The sequence below is a fragment of the Theobroma umbraticum genome, unplaced genomic scaffold, assembly GCF_002168275.2.
Source record: "Theobroma umbraticum cultivar Fairchild unplaced genomic scaffold, ASM216827v3 scaffold_146.0, whole genome shotgun sequence".
NCBI lineage: Eukaryota > Viridiplantae > Streptophyta > Magnoliopsida > Malvales > Malvaceae > Theobroma > Theobroma umbraticum.
Genome location: NW_018397265.1, coordinates 6,120,529 through 6,127,420, shown reverse-complemented (window position 1 = coordinate 6,127,420; position 6,892 = coordinate 6,120,529). Strand labels below are relative to the sequence as shown.

The following is a 6,892-nucleotide window of genomic DNA, read 5'->3' as shown; positions in this document are numbered from 1 at the left end:
AAATTATTGGCACCTAGCAATGTCTGATCTTTAAAAGAATTTTTATCTTTGGCCTTTTGGACTTGATTGGGGTCACGAAGAACCACCCAACAACCATTTTCGGATAAATTTGCAGCAAAAGCTTGTAACTGATCCCATACCCGTTGCCTGTTATAAAAGTTGGGTTTGAACCGTTGGATCAGTCCATTACAATGGAATAGTGTTGGGGCCTCACCTATCCACCTAATGTTCCAACCTAAGGCTACCATGGCTGCTGCAGAGGCTGTTGTGGGATAGCCTGACTGAACCCTATGTCTTCCGATTTGATTGTCTGGTCTTTAACTCCCAAAATCTGTAACAGTCTACTTGCTTCTGGTTCCTGCTTACTATCATCCTCCTCTCTCTTTCTTTTCTAGCTAGAAATGTAACACTCTAAATTGGTGCCTTCTTGACTCTATGGCATTAACTTTTGTTTGTGATTAGCCCAAATTTTTTACGCATTCTGACAATGCAAGCGAGGCCCGAACGTTTACGCGCGTAAGATATATGTGGGAATCTAAAATACAACTCTAAATAGATCAGTTTTCCATTTATGGACCAGAAAGTCAAGATGGCCGAGTTGGTCTAAGGCGCCAGTTTCAGGTACTGGTCCGAAAGGGCATGGGTTCGAATCCCATTCTTGACAGCATTTTAGCTATCTTTACCATATATTCTTGCTTTCCCAAATGACTTAACAAGGGTTGCGTGGTACTGTCTTTACCATATATTCTTGCTTTCCCAAATGACTTGACAAAGGTTGCGTGGTACCTGTCTTTACCATATATTTTGCTTTCCCAAATGACTTGACAGAGGCAGCGTGGTATCTGCCGTTGGAAGATTAATTTCGGTTTTACTCAAAAATGGAGCATATCTTTGCGTTGAGGATCCCCTTACAACATTAATCGGTTGATCAGCAAGATTTACTACAAGGAAGATAGATCTTAAGGAAAGCCAGTGTTGTTGATCAACCAGTCTCAAGGCTCAGGAGCTAGACCACTAAAATATATTATCCATCTAGAAGATCTCCACAACATGGATGATCCGATTTCAAGTGCTTGACTTATAAATCTGCAACTTCCAGGGACACAACTTAGGTCCTTGCAGACTTCAAGTTTTATTGCAAGGGAGGGGATGGGGTCGAGAAAACAGGGGGAAGTTGCAGAATTGCAGTTCATCTGGACTTTTGGATTTTTTAAGGCAACTGGATTTTCTTCCAATATTTGGTAATGAAAACGCAGACAAGTAATCTGTAAAATCCTCCTTAACTCGAAAAGTCGGTTTCTTACCTTCTTCTCCCTCTCCAGTCCTTCCTTTCCTTTTCTCCAGAACCCAACCACAGTATGAAGGAATGGTGATCAAGACAGCAGCATCAAAGCATATGTTAAACGTTTACAACCTTTTCAAAACTAAGGACAAGACCCACACCCCATACCAGGCAGGAGAAGAGAACAGGAAGGCGCATATCTATTTGTTTTGAGATTCAACTGATTTTATGCCACAAAAAAATTAGTATATCAACAACAGGCAAACTATGATTATGTATAGCTGCAACAGGAACACCAGTTACGCCGTGAGTCATTAGTCCTATGGCTAGTCCTACTCCTCGCAGAATTGAAAGGATAAGAGGAGTTGTTAGGTGATTTACTCGTCAGATCATCCAAATCAATGTCAGAAAATGAAGAGTATTCTACAAAAACCTTCTTATCTGATCCGCAACAAGCCCAATTGATTGCATACCGTGCAGTGCGCCATCCAATCTTACATGGCAACTTGGCACAACACCAAACAATCGAAAGAGGGCAAAAAACACAGAAGAAACAAGCACTGCAAGCAAACTCTATTAAACTGTCATGGCATCTGGAATTATGTTCCTTGGATGAACCACAAGAAGAACAACAAGCACCAGGACTTGCCTTGGGGTGATTATGTTTGCGATTGACGTTTTTTACCTTTTCTTTATCTCTAAGGAAGAACTTGCTTTCCATTTTTCTGATCAGCATCTAATTCCAAGTTGTTGCAGCTTCGATATCAAGGGTCATCAACCACGTATCAAAGCCCCACGATGGCTCAAAAACAGAAGGCCATGGCGAAGCAATGAATCTTTGCAAGGATGACGATGAGATAACTCTTAGCCAAGATGGAAACAACATAATCTACTGCATCTGTTGCTTTTGGAAATTGCTGAAACAGCTTGCTTTGTAAGCCTTTAATTTATTTAGTCAATTTTGCCATGAACCAATCAAGTCACCGACAGATGGCTTGCTTTCTTCTTTTTCCTTCTTTTTACTTGGTAAGCTTGGAATATGTCCTGAATGCCTTTCACATGTTAGATATTTGGATTTCACAAGTGCTCCAATTAAACTTGACTGGATTAAATCAACTTTATTTATATATTAGGTTCAATAATGGAGTGAAGCTTGAATATATTAAACTAATAACTTTTTTAAATGAAATGAGCTGTGCTTGCTGTTAAAGTCGTTTTGCTTCTCCAATTGTAATATCTATACATGTTAACTTTTTAAAGGGTCATTTAACACATAAATGAGTTTTAATTTCTAAATTTGTCACTTAGGTTCAGAAGTAAACGTGAGACAGAGATTTAATGAGAAATTATAATTGCAAGGAAATTGACGTCACTATATTATAATTTAATATTGAATTTTGTCATTGTACTTTATAAAATTTTAGGGTTATATATTTTTAATTTTATTAATTTTTGGATTAAAAAATAACAAAATTGAAATATTTTATGAAATATTTTGTTAATGTAAGAGGCAACTTTCCGTCGATTTTGTTCCTTTTATCCAAAATAGAAAAAATTAAAAATATAATGGTGTACATTCAATAAAATTGAAGTATAGTAACAAAATTCTATATAAATTCGTAATAAAGTGACAAATTTGACCATAATCCCTAATTTTGAATTATATTGCGGGTACTTTTTTACAAAAAAAAAAAATTATAGATCTTGAGAACCCTTAAGAAACAAAGATCAACACCTTACTACTTAACCTGATTAATTTTTTTAAAATACAGGTTCGTCACCTTAATATTTTATGCAAATATTTATAATTTTATTTGATTGATATTTTTGTTCTTTATTTTTTTGAAAGGTTATTATACAGTATAATAATAAAATTTTAAAAAAACAGAAATAATTAAAATATAACAACATTTACAATATACATAGTATACAAAAAGAAAAATTAAACATTTTGTCATCTAAAATATTTTTTTGAAGTAAATCATATAATATTTTGAATCCAACAATTTTTCCTTTCTTTTACTTCCCTAATAATAAAAGAAAGTACATGAAAAATGCAAATCACTTGGTATCTAGCTGTATTACATAATTCCAAAGTATAACAAGTGATGTTAGCTCTACATATGTAAGAATGCTGATGCTATCCTTCGTTATTCATTAAATTTCATACTCCAATTTATTGTATAGTTATATTTTTTAATTGTATTTATAGTTATATCCCTTATTGTTTCAATCAATTGAGCCAATTATTTGTTACTTACATAAAATTGAACTCTTATTTGGACGAAAAATTTTAATTGAATTAATATTTAATCTTTTGCCAAATAAGATGAGATTATCATGTGACGTTCATGAGATGGAATAAATTTCATCACATCGCATAATAGATATGTGTTAAATATAAAAATATAACATTTTGTTATGAAATAAATATGAAAGAATAACTATAAAAGAAATATAAAGGAAAGAATTTTGAGGGAAAAAATGTATTTACAAGGAGTAAGAAGATCTTATTTAAGTGTGTATTTAAAAATGAAGTGAAAGGGTTATTTATAGGCTAATAACCTCTTATTTAGGTTGAATTTACAAGATAAAAATAATACTAAGGGATTAGATGGATTAAATCCTAATATTCATTAAATCTAATTTACATCCAAATTTAGATATATATGGTATAAATGGATATTCACAAAAATATTCATAACACTCCCCCTTGAGTATCCATTGTATTAAGAATATGCCTTATTAAAACCTTATAAGAAAAAAAACCTCATGGGAAAAAATCCGAGTGAAGGAAAAAAAATATTTAATTCTTTTCAAGAATACAATTTTGAAATACTGCCTCATTAAAACCCTTACAAAAAAAAAACCCAGTGGGAAAAACCTTGATGAAGGAAAAAAATATAATATGTATTTTACTCTTCTTGATGACTGTATTATTTAAAATCTTTAAAACGGCGTATCTAAATCTTTTGTACCAACTTTTCAAATGTTGTAATAGGAAGGGCTTTAGTAAACAAATTTGTTAGATTGCCATTTGACTAAATTTGTTGAACACTAATTTCACTCTTTTCTTGGGGATCATGAGTAAAGAAGAATTTTGGTAAAATATGTTTATTTCTATCGCTCTTAATATATCTTTTCTTTAACTATACTATGTAACCAGTATTATCCTTAAATAATGTTATTGGAAATTCTTTCTTAGTTGACAAACCACACGTTTCTTGAATATGTTGAGTTACAGATTTTAACCAGACACGTTCATAACTTGCTCATGAGTTGAGTTGCTAAAATTTCTGTATAGTTAGAAGAAGTAGCAATTATAGTTTGTTTTACAAAACACCATAAAATAGTCTTACCTCCACATATAATTAAGAAACATATCTAGGATCAAGCTTTGTGTTGATTAGATAAATATCCTACATCTACATAACCAATTAAATTTTATTTTGATGCAATTGAATAATGTAATCCCATATCCCTCCTCGGAGATATTGAAGTATATGTTTAATTCCATTCCACTGTCTTCGAGTTGGTGAAGAACTATATCTTACTAATAAATTCATAGAAAATGATATATCACGTTATGTATTACTAGCAAGATACATTAGTGCTCCAATTTCAATAAGATATGGTATTTTAAGACCTAGAAGTTCTTTATTATTCTTACGAGATCAGAAAGGGTCTTTTTTCATATCTCATGACCTTACAACCATTGATGAACTCAATGGATATGCTTTCTCCATATAAAATCATTTTAGCACTTTTGCTATATAATTAGATCGATGGACAAAAATTTTATTTGTCAAGTGTACAATCTATAGATCCAAACAAAACTTTATTTTTTGAAGGTCTTTCATCTCAAATTTTTCTTTAAATAATCCACGACTTTTAATAACTCTTTAAGAGTTTCAATAATGTTCAAGTCATCAATATAAAAAACAATTATCACAAATTCATATATGAATCTTTTTATAAAAACACATGGCCATATAGGATCATTTTTATAGCTTTCTTTCAACAAATATTTACTACGACAATTATACTATAAGTATCTGGATTGCTATAATCCATATAAAGATTTATTTAATTTGATCGAAAATCTCCTAATAATTCAAATTTTGTGCTTCAAGCAACTTAAATCCTTTAGAATTTTTCATATAGATATCGATATCATACAAATAAGATATAGCTACATTCATTAAATGTATTTCAATCTTCTCATCTATTGCTAGACTAGATAATATAAAATTGTAATTTCATCCATCACAGATAATATATCTCTTCATATTTAATACTAGATTTTTAGATAAAACCTAGTGCAACAAGCCGTACTTTATATCTCATAATCTCAATTTTCTCATTTCATATTCATACAAATACCCATTTATATTCCATTGGTTTAACATTATTTGGTTTACGTACTATAGGTAAAAAAACTTCATGTTTTGCAAGTGAATTCAATTTCACTTTGATTAGGTCTTTCCACATTGGCCAATCATTTTTATGTATACATTCTTCAATAAATATAAGTTTAATATCCTCATTTTTCTTTCATAATATTGAACTATATGTTATACACAAAATATCATTGACGTTTATTTACCGGTTCCATCTTTTCTTGTCATACATAATTGATTAAGATCTCTTTATTTTTAATGATTTTAGATACCTTAATTTCTTTTGAAATTTTATCAATTATGTCAGGGGTCTCTTCTAGAGTTTGTATTTCATCTTTCTGATTATCTTGAATATTTACTCTCTTTTTTTTAGGATTTTATATTAGAAACCGTTTGGTCTACATGCTTCTAGCATGCTTTGTCCTACAGGGACATCAATGTTAATAGGAGCATTTTGTAGTTGGTTTATAAGATTTAATTATTCTCTTTAGGTTAGTAAATACGTCTAGTTACTAATTTATTATATTTTGTAAAAGAATTATCTTTTGAACTTCAATTTCATATTGATTTGTGGGAGGATCAAAACTAGATAATGATAATTTATTCTAAGAAGTTTCCTTTTCCGGCTGCTTATTTTTTTTCCCTAATATTGAAAAAATTGTTTCATCAATATGACAACTGATAAACTTTTTTATGAATAAATCTCTTATTGATAATTCTAAATATTTAATTACAAATAGAGATTTGTATTCAACATATATTCCTAACCTCCTTTGAGGACCCATCTTTGTGTGTTGTGGTAGAGCAATTGAAATATATACCGCACATTAAAAAATTCTTAGATGAAAAATATTTTACTCTTGACCATGAACCAATTGTATAGAAAGAATTTATAATAATTTGTTTGGCTTGATGCATACAAATGCTGCTGCATCCAAAATGGCATGCCCCCAAACAGACATTGGGAGTTTGAATTTCATAAGTAATGGTCTTGCAATTAGTTGGAAGTGTTTAATAAACAATTCTGCTAGACAATTTTGTGTATAAATATAAGTAACAGGTTGTTTAATAGTTATTTCAACTAATATGCAATATTAAAGGCTTGATATATAAATTCATCAGTATTGTCAAAATAAATAATTTTGATTATATAATCAAGAAAATGTGCTTGTAAACGAATAATTACAAATGCCAAATTGCAAGCTGATAA

The 6,892-nt window shown here is 30.7% G+C and overlaps 1 non-coding gene across 1 annotated transcript; it reads left to right on the top strand.

The window, feature by feature from the left end:
- Positions 1–583: 583 nt before the first annotated feature.
- On the top strand, positions 584–664 carry TRNAL-CAG (transfer RNA leucine (anticodon CAG)). Its single transcript has one exon. It is a non-coding gene; the product is annotated as a tRNA-Leu (tRNA).
- Positions 665–6,892: the final 6,228 nt, after the last annotated feature.